Genomic DNA, 14,044 nt, shown 5'->3' on the forward strand with positions numbered 1-14,044 from the left:
GGATGATCCAGAATTGTGATACTATGGGAATTCCCAGAGAGACAATTTTCTCCACCAATGCAGATCTGCAAGTGCTGAGCAATTAATAGTCCTAAAGAATTGGGGGGGGGGGTCACTGAGAAGTTAAGCAACTTACTCAGGGTCAAAGCAAAAGATTGGAAATTGGAAAAGAACACAGAAATAAATAAGATGTTATTGTGATTATTTTGTAAAAAGTTTATTTGTTCCTTTGAATAAATAGCAAATAGTTTTGAATTTATCATTTTACATGTGATTTTATTTTGATTTGATTATTTGATTTTACAGGATAAAAATAATGTATCTGAAATAAAAAGAAATGGTTTAAAATATCTTTGCAATAAATGTCTCAGATATAAATCTGTTACAGGAAATAATTTATGTTTCTTCCTTTGAGAACTACATGTTCATATCCTTTGTGGAATGGGTAATACTTTTGTATTGTGTTGCTTCCTTATAGAATATGGATTTCAGATTTTGGTTCTTTGAAAAAATTATCGGATAAATTTGCTGTAAATTTTTTTAAAAATCGATTTCTTATTTCAGATGCTTTGTTTTTGTTGCACAAAACCCTGTCTTTTATGTGACCAAACCCATCTACTTAACCTTTAATAATTGCTACTATTTAGCATGTAGAAAAAACTGTTCATCTTCACAATGAGATAAATGTTATTCTGTTTTCCTTCCAGTTTTTATTGTGTTTTAAAAATATTTAGCTCATTGTGCTAATTGGAATTTATTATCATATGTGGTGTTAGATATAGATTTTATCTCATTTTTATCATAATTGTATCCAATTTATCTAATTATTTTTTATTAAATGATGATTCCTGAGGCTTCTTGTTAAGATGGTGGTGTAGAAGTTAGATCTCTCATGTGTACTACAGCAAAAGCATAAAATGACCAAGAAATCCAAAGAGAAGTATTAAAAAGCTCCGTCATTCATCCTAGAGCTTCACAAAAAGATAGTTAGAATCCCATGAGACCCCTCTTTAAGGAAAGCCAGAGTGAGTATGGGAGAATAATCCGGAAGTCTGACAGCTCTGTGACCAGAGATGTTCCAAGGGCATCTGAAACCTAAAACATTCTGTTCTCAGGGGCAAAAAACAAAACAAAACAAAGCAGAATGTGCCAATCGGAAAGCTCCAGGTAGGTCAGAAACTCTCAGCACTCTGACGACTCTGACACTAGGCTGGGCATGAGAACATTCTGACTATGATACCCCAGGCAGTCTGACCAAATGTGTCCCAAGGGCACCTGAAACATGCAGTACTCTAGTCCCAGGATATAGAAACAGAGTATTTAGATGGGGCTCAGTATTCTGACTGCTCTTGTCATAGATAAGGGTTAGCAGCCTGAAATACCCTATACGGAAAGCCCCAGAGAGTTAGAAATCCACAGCAATCTGACCTGAGATGCTTCAGAAGGCCCTGCAGCCTGTCACACTCTGAACTTGGAAGATTCCAAGGGGCCTGAAACCTTCTAGCACTTTGAGTACAGCTACACCAGGGCAATGTGGAAATCACTCTCAGGAGCACAGGGAATCCATGTCAGGACCAAAGAGAACCTGACCATCTAATCCAAGAGAAGAAGAGACGGTAGAGCTTATACTTGACACAAAGTCTCAAATCGGTTACTGAGGCTGTAGATATGAATAAGCAGCTGCAGACACTGAATACTATGAAGCAATATTATGGGTCAAGAGAGTAACTCTATAACAATTAGAAGCAGATCTTCAAAAGAAAAAAATGTCTTGACCACAGAGACTACAATAGTCCCTAGAAGAAATGAAATAAGAAATAAAAAAATGAAGTGACATAAGAGAGCTGTGGAGAACAGAACTGACAGGTGAATAAATGGCTTAGAACAGAAGGTAGAAAGTGTTACCCAAGTTATGGACTCCCTGAAAATTATAATGGAATAACAAGAATCGGTGAATCCATGAAATAACAAGAAATATAAGAACAATATCAAAAGACTGAAAAAAAAGTAAATATAAGGTATCTACTATTTTAAAAAAACACTGACCTGGAAAAAAAGTAAAGAGATAAATTAAGAACTATCACTCTTCCTAAAAACTGTGACCAAATGAAAACTTCTAGATATAATATTTCAAGAAATCAAAAATGAAAAATGCCTAGATCTTTAGACAAAGGAAAATGTTAAAAATAGAAAGTATTCACCAATCAACTCCTAGAAGAAACTCCAAAATAAAAATTCCTAGGAATGTCATAGCCAAAATGCAAAGCTCCCAGGTCAAAGAAAAAAGCCAGAAAGAGTTCAAGAACTAATGCACCACAGTCAGAATCACACAGGACTTGGAAGATGCTACTATAAAGAGAAAATCTTTAAATACATTATCCCAAAAGGCAAAAAATTAAGGCTTACAACCAAGAATAACTTACCTGGTAAAACTGAGTATAATACTATAGTAGAAAAAAAAATGGAACATCTGGAGAAAGAGGACTTGAACGTAATGGAATATTATTACATCATAAGAAATGATGAATGAGATGGATTCAGAAAAACCTGGGAAGACATATATGAGCTGATGCAAAGTGAAATGAACAGAACCAAAAGAATGATTTACATAATGACTACAACATTTTAAAGAAAACAACCTTGAAAGACTTAGGAACTCTGATCAATGTGATGACCAACAAAAATTTCAGAGGACTAATGACGAAGTGTGCTACCCACCTTCTTCTACAGAGGCGATGGACTAGAAGTTCAGAATGAAACATGCCTTTTTGGACATGGCCAATGCATGGATTTGTTTTGCTTGACTATACTTATTTGTTACAAGGGAAGGTTTAAAAAAATTGGGGGATGGGAAGTTAGTAACAGCGATGCTAAAAGAGAGAAAAGAGTGTTATTAAAATACTTTTTAAATGCACAAAAAAGAACAGAAGGAAGTTCAGTAGGAGACCCCACACAAGCAGTTCAGCTTTGAAACTAACATGTTGAATTTATTACATAATTTTTAAGCAAGCTGTATCAGATAGAAATTTGTAGTTTCATGTAAATTTTTTGTTCTTTGTATATGGAAGTGTTCAGGTCTATTGGTGCTTGTCAAGTTCAGAATAACAAAAAATTAAAACTAATTTAAAAATAAATAATTCCTTTTCCTAATATTTTATAATCTTAGGTTTCTCAAACTATTGTATTATAAGCATTATAAGACAATTAAACTGTTTACAAGATTCCTTACCATATATGAAGAGATAAACTTGTTTGTTGACCTTGCAATTATTGATATCAAGGCATAAAATAAGTATACTTAAGAAAAGTGTTTGCCATTGTCATGGAAGAGATACAAAGTCCAAGTATTACTTTGGCTACATTCAAAAGATGTCATTTTGCTGTCATTTTGAAATTTAGGGGACCAATTGGAGTAGCAGAGGATCACACTCCAGACAGACATAAATGAGTTAATATATATAAAATTCTTTGTAATCCTTAAAGTGCTATACAAATAGCAACTATTATCATTCCACAGATTTGGGTATGTTATATTTATGTCATTATCTTTGAGATGATCTGTTACTGTTACTCTATTTGTTCTTTAACTCAGGCATTATTCTATAACCCCTCTTCTGGGTTACTCCTCCCACTTGTACTCAGGTTAGGTCCCCAGAAGGCAGCAGCAATCTTGGATTCTGGGGTACTCTGTGACTGACTACTTCTAAAACCAGTGTGCTTCCCATTAACAATTAGGAAGCAGGTACAATTCACAAGCCATTTACTAAGATGGCTTAGTAAGAATTGTTGTTGTTCAGTTGTTTTCAGTCATGTCCAATTCTTCTTGACCTCATTTGGGGTTTTCTTGGCAAAGATATTGGAGTGGTTTGACATTTCCTTCTCCACTTCATTTTATAGATGAGGAAACTGAGGCAAAAAGGGTAAAGTGACTTGCCCAGGATCACATACCTAGTAAGTGTCTGAGGCCAGATTTGAACTCAGGAAGATGAATCTTCATGACTGGCACTCTATCCACCGTGCCACCTACCTACCCTGATTGATAGCTAGATAGAAGCTACAAAACATTCCCCACCACAAACCTGGGGCCTTTTCTCCCGCAAATATACACAGGATCCAAAGAAGAGTGGGTTCCCAAGTTAGCGAGATATACAGGATAGCAAGATATATGTGTGTCAATGGCAACTCACAATTCCTGGTCCTGCAGGGCCTGAAATCTATTCTCTTGCCAAACAGTCCTCAAGATTTTCCTTTGTGCAGCATCTCTGCTAGGTGGGTTGCTCCTCTGGGCTCCCAGCCCAGATCTACTCTCCTCCACAGCTCTGCCTTTGTCAGGGCTGACTCTTTTGATCCCATAACCAGCTCTTTTCTCTGCTATCTGGGCCCTCCATCCTCCAGGCTGCTTTTTCCTTTCCATGACTGTCTTTCTATATCTGTGTCTGTGTGGAGCGTGATTCTCTGCTACTGCGGTTGGGCCCCTGAACTTTTTCAAAATGTCAAACTTTTGAACTATTAAATGAGGTGCCACCCTCTAGACAAGTAGCTGCTATAAATGCTGCTAGATGTATGATGGGGGCCTGGTGGAGATGGGGGAGCACAAGCAAGAAAAATCTACTCCTGCCCCTGCCACAAAGTACTCCTGAGTTGGCATAGCCTCCCACTCACCAGGGCTTAGCTATTTAAAGCCCACAGGAGTTTGGCTTATTTGCCTGCCCAGCTATCAATGGCATTGTTCCCTTCTTACTCAATCATCAAGGCTTTCATATTTTAAAAAGTGGATTGCCATGTCACCATCTTCCTCAATAAACTCCAGTGATTGTGTATCACCTCCAGTATCAAATATACAATCTTGTGTTAGGCATTCAAAGCCTTTCACACCCTGCCCCCACCCCCACCCCCAGCTTGGTGATTCAGTAGATAGAGGACTTGGTCCACAGTCAAGAAAACCTGAGTTCAGATTCAGCCTCAGATACCTACTAGCTATGTGTGTTACCTTGGGCAAATCACTTAACCTGTCTGCCTCAGTTTCTTCAACTGTAAAAATGGGACTAATAATAGTTTTTTGTTACTTTCCTTGGTTGTTGTGAGGATCAAATGAGATAATATTTGGAAAGCACTTAGCACGGCATGTGGCACAAAGTAAGTGCTATATAAGTTCATAGTGAATAGGGCTATGAGCCTGGAGTCAGAAAGACTGGCGTTCAAATCTGAATACTTACTAGCTGTGTGACCCTGGGCAAGTCACTTCACCCTGTTTGCCTCAGTTTCCTCATCTTAAAATGAGCTGGAGAAGGAAATGGCGAACCACTCCAGTATCATCTCTGCCAAGAAAACCCCAAATGGAGTCACATAGTCAGACACAACTGAAAAAACAACTGAACAACAAACTTTTCTTACACTTCTATTTTTTCACCTTATGCACTCTTCTTCCCTATCCACACTCTGTAATCTGCTGATACTGGCCTCCTTGCTGTTCTACACACAAGACACTCCATCCTCAGACTCTGGCCATTTTTATTGACTGTCCCTCATGCCTGAAATGCTCTCCCTCCTTATCTCACCCTCCTGGCCTCCTTGACTTCAAGTCCCAGCTACAATAACACCTTCTACAGAAAGCCTTTCCTCAACCCCCTTTATTCTAATGCCTTCTCTATGTTGATCATCTCCATCTCATCCTATCTATATCCTATTTGTATGTTATTGTTTGCATGATGTCTTCCCAGCTAGACTATGAGCTACTTAAGGACAGGAACTGTATTCCTCAGTGCTTAGCACAGTGCCTGATACTTAGTAACATTTAATAAGTATTTATTAACTAACTGCATGTAGGTTACCTTCCCAGGCTTATCCCACCTTACTCCTGTTACACACTCTACATTCCAGCTAAACTAGTCCAACCTTAATTTTTCTTCTCCCATCTCTTTGTGCCTAAAATCACTTCCTCCTCATCTTTGCCTCACAGTATCCTTAGCTTCTTTCTAAGCTCTGCTAGGTACCACCACCTTCATGAAGCTTCTCCTGATCTCTCTAGTCATTAATACTTTTTTCTTCCTCAAATTACTTTGCATTTACTTATCCATGAACACACTCAACTACCCAGTAGAGTGTAAACTCCTTGAGGCAGGCACTATTTTTCATCTTTTTCTTATACCCCGGCACCTAGGCAGCAAGATGGCACAGTGGAGAGAGTGTTAGGCTTGGAATAAGGAAGTCTTTGGTTCAAATCTGACCTCAGATACTTACTAGTATGACCTTGGGCAAGTCACTTAATCTCTGTTTCTTCATCTGTAAAATGAGAATAATAATAGTACCTACCTCTCAGGGATGTTGGGAGGATCAAGTGAGATATTTGTAAATCACTTAGCACAGTGCCTAGTACATAGTAGTTGCTATATAAATTCTAACTATTATTATCATCATCATCATCATCATCAATGTCATCATCATCCCAAGCCTAGTATAGTATCTTGTATAAAGTAGATGCCTAATAAATTCTTGAATTAATTGAATTTTATATAGACATTATTCTGAAAAGATTTTTCTAAAAAAATATTCTGAAAAGCCAATTTCATTTTGAGGGACATTGGTCAGTGCTCACTTCTGACTCACTGAATAAAGTGTTTATGATATATAGATATGTATTGTGTATATAGGGCAGATAGGTGGCACAGTGGATAGAGTGCCAGGCCTGGAGTCAGGAAGACTCATCTTCCAAGTTCAAATCTAGCCTCAGAAACCTACTAGCTGTGTGATCCTGGGCAAGTCACTGAACCCTGTTTACTTCAGTTTCCTTATTTGTAAAATGAACTGTAGAAGGAAGTGAAAAATGATTCCAGTATCTTTGCCAAGAAAACTCCAAATGAGGTCGTGAAGAATTGGACATGACTGAAATGACTAAACAACAACATTGTGTATACATCATACATATATAGTTCACATAAGCCTTTGGCCTCCAACTTCTTAGCCCTGAAACATATTATCCAGTCATCCTCCCCCATGTCCACTTTGGTGTTGAAGTTGCTGAGTAGTAAGGTACTGTATATGTTGATTTGGTTTAGAGGATTTTATTATGTACTCTGCAGTGACTTCACATGTGTCATGGATATCATATTGCTTGCCTTCTCAAGGGATGGGGAGGGATATAATCAAAGGAGAGAATTTGGAATTCAAAATTTTTTAAAAAATGAATGTTAAAAAATTTTACATGTAATTGGGAAATATATAACAAAATAAATAAAAATATATTTTTAAAAATCAAGTATTCTACAGAATTTCTCTATTTCATCCTCCGAAACAAATGATGGTGCTGAAGTTGCAACTACCTTCATGATGATCCCTTTGCCAGTGTTCACCATGAATACTGCAGGGTGTGAAGACCAAATAGTCCATGAAGAGATGCTTATTTATATGATATTTTTAATTATTTTTGCCACTGTCTCTTTATTTTTCCCTTCAGTGATTACCTATCTTACTGCTGTTATTTTTATTTCCCTGTAGTTACCACACTGAGATAAGAACCAGTTCATACTAGTTGTAAGAGATCTGCCATCTAAAGTTCTAAGGACTTAAATTATCAGAATATTTCTCCAGGTCTACTTAAAATGATCAACAATTTGCTCCTTTTTAAAATTTCTTTTTTTATATTTGATAGTTTTTCTTCATGGCTTTTCCAAAAGTAGTAGCTTCCATTTGTATACTGCTTTAAGGTTCACAAAGTACCTTACATATGTTAATTCATTTGATCCTCAAAAAAACCCTGTGATATAGGTGCTATTAATAGCCTCATTTTACAGATGAGGAAACTGAGGCAAACAGAGGTCAAGTGACCTCTCCAGAGTCACAAAACTAGGAAGTATCTGAAACTGGATTTGAATTCAGGTCTTCCTGACTCCAAGTCTCATGGTCTCTCCACTGAGCCATGTAGCGGCCTCCTTTTCTGAGGCTCTCTAATTTACTCTTCTTTTTTTGGGGGGGTGGGGTGGGCAATGAGGTTAAGTGACTTGCCCGGAGTCACACAGCTAGTAAATGTCTGAGGCCGGATTTGAACTCAGTCAGTGTTCTATCCACTGCACCACCTAGCTGCCCTAATTTACTCTTCCTATTTCTTTAAGCCCTAACGTGTTCTGAAGCTGAACAAATTTTTCAAGAATTGTCAAAACCCCTTCATTTGCAAATGATCATCTTTTCCTTTAAAAAAATTGTTTTGCTTTTCTTAGAAATTGACTCTGGGATAGAAGCCCATGTTTTAATATTTTTATATAAGTTCTGTCATTTCTCATTCTTGCGGAAAAATCTTGTGAGAATAAAGTTGATGCTTTTGAAAAGTAATACTTTTCCTCCTAACCGTTAGAAAGATTTTTTTGAAGCTTGGTGATGATGTGCTTAGGTGCATTGAATTTTGAATTTTTCCTTATTGGTATTCTATGAATTCTCTCAACTTATAGTCTATTGCTTGTTTTCTGTACCTCTGAGAAGGGGATGATTTCTTACACAAATTCTTTATCTTTTGAAATAGTCTATGGAACCTTAGTAATCTGGTGGTTCTACCTTTTTATCTCTCTACTAAATCTGCCACTTTTAGCCACGTCATTTCCAACCTCCTTCCAATTGAATTATTTTCTTCAGTAGTTATTCTATTTAAACTGTGCTTTCCGTCCTACGATGTGTTAATATTGCTTTCTACTGCTTCCACTGTTATTTTCTTTTATCCATCCATCCATTCATTAATTTATCTATCATCTATCTAACAATATAACTCTATCATCTATCTTTGTATCTATCACCTAGCTATCATATATCAATCTCTGTCATTTACCTAAACATGTCTGTCTGTCTGTTGGTCTTGATCAGCGTAGAAGCTTTGATCTTGAATTGTTTCTCACTGGAGTCAGTTCTTCCCTGCCTAGACAGCCTGATGGCCTCACCTTCACCCCACCCCCACCCCTCACCCAGTTGTTTATTCCATTGATGCTGGAGTTAGTTTGGACACTGGATTGGATTTAGTCCCAATGAAGTTCAGAACTCCTGAGTTCAAGTCATCCATCAGCCTCAGCCTCTGGGTAGCAGAGATTTTGGCCTGTAGAGAGGTGTGCCACATCTCCATATTCCACTGTTGTTTAAAAATATTTTCAAAAAATCATGGAAAGACCTACATGAACAGATGCAAAGTGAAGTGAGCAGAACCAGGAGAACACTATACACAGTAACAGCAACATTGTATGATGTTCAGCTGTGAATGACTTAGCTGTTCTCAGCAATACAGTGATCTGAGACAATTCCAAAAGACTCACGATGAAAAATGCTTTCCACAAAAGAACTGATGGAGTCTGAATGTGGATGGAAATATACTATTTTTACTTTCTTTACTTTGTGTGTGTGTGTGTGTGTGTGTGTGTGTGTGTGTTTCCTTTTGGTCTGTTTCTTCTTGCACAACATGATTAATATGGAATATGTTTTACATGATTGATCATATATAGCCTATAACAAATTGCTAATCATCTCAAGGAGGAGGAAGGTGAGGGAGGGAGAAAATTTGGAGCTCAAAAAAATTTTAAATTAATTTTAAAATTTGTCTTTACATTGGAAAAAAAATGATATTTTCAAAGTCAGTTTCAAAACTATTTCAAAAATATTCAAAACTATTTCAAAACTACTCAGCTCCATCTTATCTAGAGATTCTTTGGTTGCACCCAATTCCTACTGTTCTGGGTTTTGTTTTGTTTCATTTTTTGCTTATTTCATGTGTTCCTTCATTAAGCCATTCATAAAACCATATTATGTCATCTTAAAGAATGGCTTGTGTTGTTTCTGATGCAACTGTAGGTGCTATTTCAATATTTTCCTGAGGAGATACCACTGTTTCTTTTATTCCATAATCATTTTCATCCAGTGAGAACTCTTTGATTCTTTGGTCTTTGGGTCTATCACTCAGTTATCTTTGCCTCTCCCAGAGTCCAGCATAATGCCTTGTATATAGCAGGTATTTAAAATATATTTGTTGTGCAAATGAGTGAATTAAAGAATATCTTTAGGTAAATGATTTTAGGCTTTGGTAGAATTGAAAAGCTTGTGGCTGTTGTCACTCACCTCCTACTTTTGCCCGCCTCCTACTTTTTTCTTGGTTTCAATCAATACAAATACTATCTGAGTGGAAACCACTTCCTTAGCTTTGTGTCTCATTTCCCATATTTCTGTACTTCCCTAAATGTGTCATGTTCAGTAGTAAGGTAATTCTTGTAAGGGGAAAGATTTTAAAGAAAACTGTCCCAAAAGCAGAATTGGAACTGTGATTTCTAATGCTGAGGGAAGCTGTGGATGTTCTGTCCCTGGAGAATTTCAAGAGACTGAGTGACAATCACCTGAAGTGCATAGTTTAGACACTCACTACACTAGAGGCAGCTAAGGGGTACTATGGGCAGAGCCCTGGGCTTAGAGTCAAGATCTCAGTTCAAACCTAGCCTCAGCTAGACTGTGTGATCCTAGGCAAGTCACTTGACCTCTGCCTGCCTCAGTTTCCTCAACTGTAAAATGGGGATAATAATGATACCTAACTCACAGGGTTCTTGTGAGGATCAAATGAGGTAATATTTGTGAAGTGCTTAGTACAGTGTCTGTACATTAGCACATAGTAGGTGCTAATAAATGCTTATTCCCTTCACTACCTTGAGAGTTTAGTTTCTTTAGCTCTAGGATCTTGTATATGGATTAGTCAACTGGATGCAAGGATCACAGTTTGGCAGAGAAATAGAGGTGGTAGGGATTTTGGAGGCTATTTAGTCTAATTGTCTTATTTAATAGATGAGGAAACTGAGGCTGAAGGAGACTGTGACTCCCCTAAGTTTGCAAAGATAGTAAGTTCCAGAGCTGGGCTTTGAACCCATGTCCTATGGCTTTAGAGCTAGTGTTCTTTCTACTATACCAGAATAGCCTAGTCCAGAATAATAATGCAGTAATAATATCTAACATTTGCATAGCACTTTAAGGTTTGCAAAGTGCTTTATAAATATTATCTCATCTTATTTTCATAATAACCCTGGGAGGTAGGTGCTGTTATTATTCCTATTTTACAAATGAGGAAACTGAGAATAAGAGAGGTTATATGATTTATCCAGGGTCACACAGCTAGTAAGTATCTGAGGCAGGATTGGAACGCAGGTCTTCATGGCTCGAAGTTCAACTCTCTATTCACTGCTCCCCTGAGATTTAAGGTTTTACTTCCTCTTTTGCCCCATGTGACCTTAGGCAAGTCATTTTACTTCTTTGCTGCCTCAGTTTCCTCATTTGTTCAAGGAAGGGGGTGGACTAGATGTCCCTTCTAGCTCTGAATGTGTAATCCTGTGATCAGAAGTTTGGTGGAGAAGAGGAGGGATATGGAGGGAGGGTGAAGGAGGGCTGAGGTAAAAAAAAAAATAAACTTTGGAGTCTTAAGTTGTAAAAAAAATTTATCTTTAAAATGACAAGCACTGTCACAAAATCAGCTATAATTTATAACTTGCTCTATCAGGCTTTGAAGCAAAGTCCTTCCCCTAATTATTCCAAAAGAATCATTACTTCTTCAGTAGCCGGTAACACACAGAGATGTTCCTTTTTTTTTTTTTTTAACAAGGTTTTATTCAAGGTTGGAAGCAGCCCATCAAATGGCACTGAGTGGGGAGCACAAGGCTTTAATAATAGAGGAATAATCGTTCCCCGTGCCTCCAGAGTGCTTTTCAGCCAAATGACCTTGAAGAACTTTAGATATATAGACTTCATTAATCCTGGCAACATTCATGTGAAAGAGGTAACACAGATGTGACAGTTTTATAGACAGCTCTAGAAGGATGCCAAAGTCCAACTTCTGAATACAAGGGAAAAGGAGGAGGGTTTTTTTTTCTGGAGTAAAGAGTTGGGGGGAAAGTTGTTAGTTTATTTTAAATTGGACAAAATCCTTGTGTCTATATGTGAACCCGTCTGAACATTGATTTTAATAAGAAGAAATACACAAAGCTTTGACTGATTAACTTTCAAGTCAAATGGAACAGGGTGGCTAGTAAAGTAAATGAAGTTTGTCTTCAGTAGTGTATTTTCTCTGCCCTTCTCTTTCCCCCAGACAGATACAGTACAAAGAATATCAGAGTTGAGGACAGCTAGGTGGCATGGTGGATAGAGCACACACCCTGGAATCAGGAGGATCTGAGTTCAAATCCGGCCTCAGACCAAACACTTGACACTTACTAGCTGTGTGACCCTGGGCAAGTCACTTAACCCCACTGCCTAGTCAAAAAAAAAAATAACTCAGATTTGAAGTTATAGTATATGGGTTCAAAGCCTTGCTCTGCAACTATTACAGGAAATTGAGCAAATCATTTCATCTCTCTGGACCTCAGTTTCCTCATCTGTTAAATAATGGGATTAGACTCGATGATTTCCAAGGAACCTTTTAGTTCTAAGTCTATGACCTTCCCAGGTCCCCTTCCTCTTGGTTTCTAAGTCCCATTCTTAATGCCCTCATGCAGTCTTCCAGTTGCCTATGGCCTACCCCATGTTTGTCCTATCTCCTCCCTTCAAAACTATCTTAGGTCTCTCTCTCCTTTGCATATCCAAATTTGTTCTTCTTGCTCTCATATTTCCAGTTGCTGATTGATTAGAGATCACCCAATAAATTCACACCAAAAGAATTAATGCATGATGACTTAATATGCCATTTAATAGATATGTCACCAGGCCAAGTTTTTTGACCTTTCTGAATCAGCTTCTTCATCTATAAAATGGGGTTAATAATACTTTCACCACTTACTGCAGGGAGGTGTGAAGAAAGCACTTGGTAAACTATATTACAGTGACCTCTTATTGGCCATTATGATGTAATACCTATGATTTCCTGACCTTTCCATCATCCTACATCTAATTTTCATGGCAATTTTTGCCAAGTACCTGGGAAAATAGACTTTTATAAACGTGCAATCAGGACAGATTCCTTTGGCAGAAGAATGGGGCTCAGATCACAGGAGAATCAGGGAATGCCATCCAGGTGAAGTGGGTATCAATCATAAGGAAAACTAAAGAAAGTGAGACTACAGAAAATGATAATGGGAGTTTAGATAGATAAATGAATTTCCTGAATAAAAACCAGAGTGAAAAAGGGAGAGAGAGAGAGACAGAGAGAAGGGAGACAGACAGACAGACAGAGATACAGAGTGGGGAGAGGGAGGGAGGAAGAGGGAGACAGCAAAGGGGGGGGAGAGAGAGAGAGAGGGGGGAGAGAGAGAGAGGGAGAGAGAGAGAGAGAGGGGGGGCGGGAGAGAGATGCATCTCAACCTGCCTTTGTTTTTTTTTTTTTTCCTTTTGGGTTCTTGCTTTGGTTCACAATGAAAACTTTCCCATCTCATTGGGTATTCTAATTATGAGATTTGAAGTCAGAAGACCCAGATTTGGATTAAGGCTCTGTTATTTAATTCCTATGTGACCTAAGACAAGGTCACTTGTCTCTGGGTCTCAGGTTCCTCACTTGTAAAATGAGGTGATTGGACTACATGTCCTCTGAGATCCCTTCCATCTCTCCAGCCTATAGAACCATAACTAGGGTAAGCTACCTGGGGTTTTTCCCCCAGGTGATAACATTTGGAGGGTTCTGACTGCATTTGTACTCATTTAGTAGGTAGAAACAACTGAACTTACCCAGTTAGCAAGAACTATTCATTCAAATAGAAACCAGGAGTGAGCAGTGGTTTCTGTCCTGTATGCCCCAATCCTACCCCGTAGGGCTTTGTGTCTGTAGGTCCAAGGTCTCTCCTTGAGAGGTCTCTCCATCTTCATTCCCCCTATAGAAATCTATCTTTAAAAGTTGTTTTGAGAGTGACTTTCCTAATTGCTTGTTCTGGCTGTGTTTTGTGTGCTTACAGTAAAGAAGAGAATAAAGAAGAGAATTGCTAGTTGTAGCTCAAGATCCTGTGAATTTCCCTTCTCTCTTTGTCCCAAACCCTTGCCTAGTGAAAAAAGGTATTAGATCTTTAAATTAACATAAAAGTAACAGATTTTCTTTATCATACATGTAATCATTTTACCAGGG

Source organism: Vombatus ursinus, unplaced genomic scaffold (assembly GCF_900497805.2).
Source record: "Vombatus ursinus unplaced genomic scaffold, bare-nosed wombat genome assembly UNPS02014826.1, whole genome shotgun sequence".
Taxonomy (NCBI): Eukaryota; Metazoa; Chordata; class Mammalia; order Diprotodontia; family Vombatidae; genus Vombatus; species Vombatus ursinus.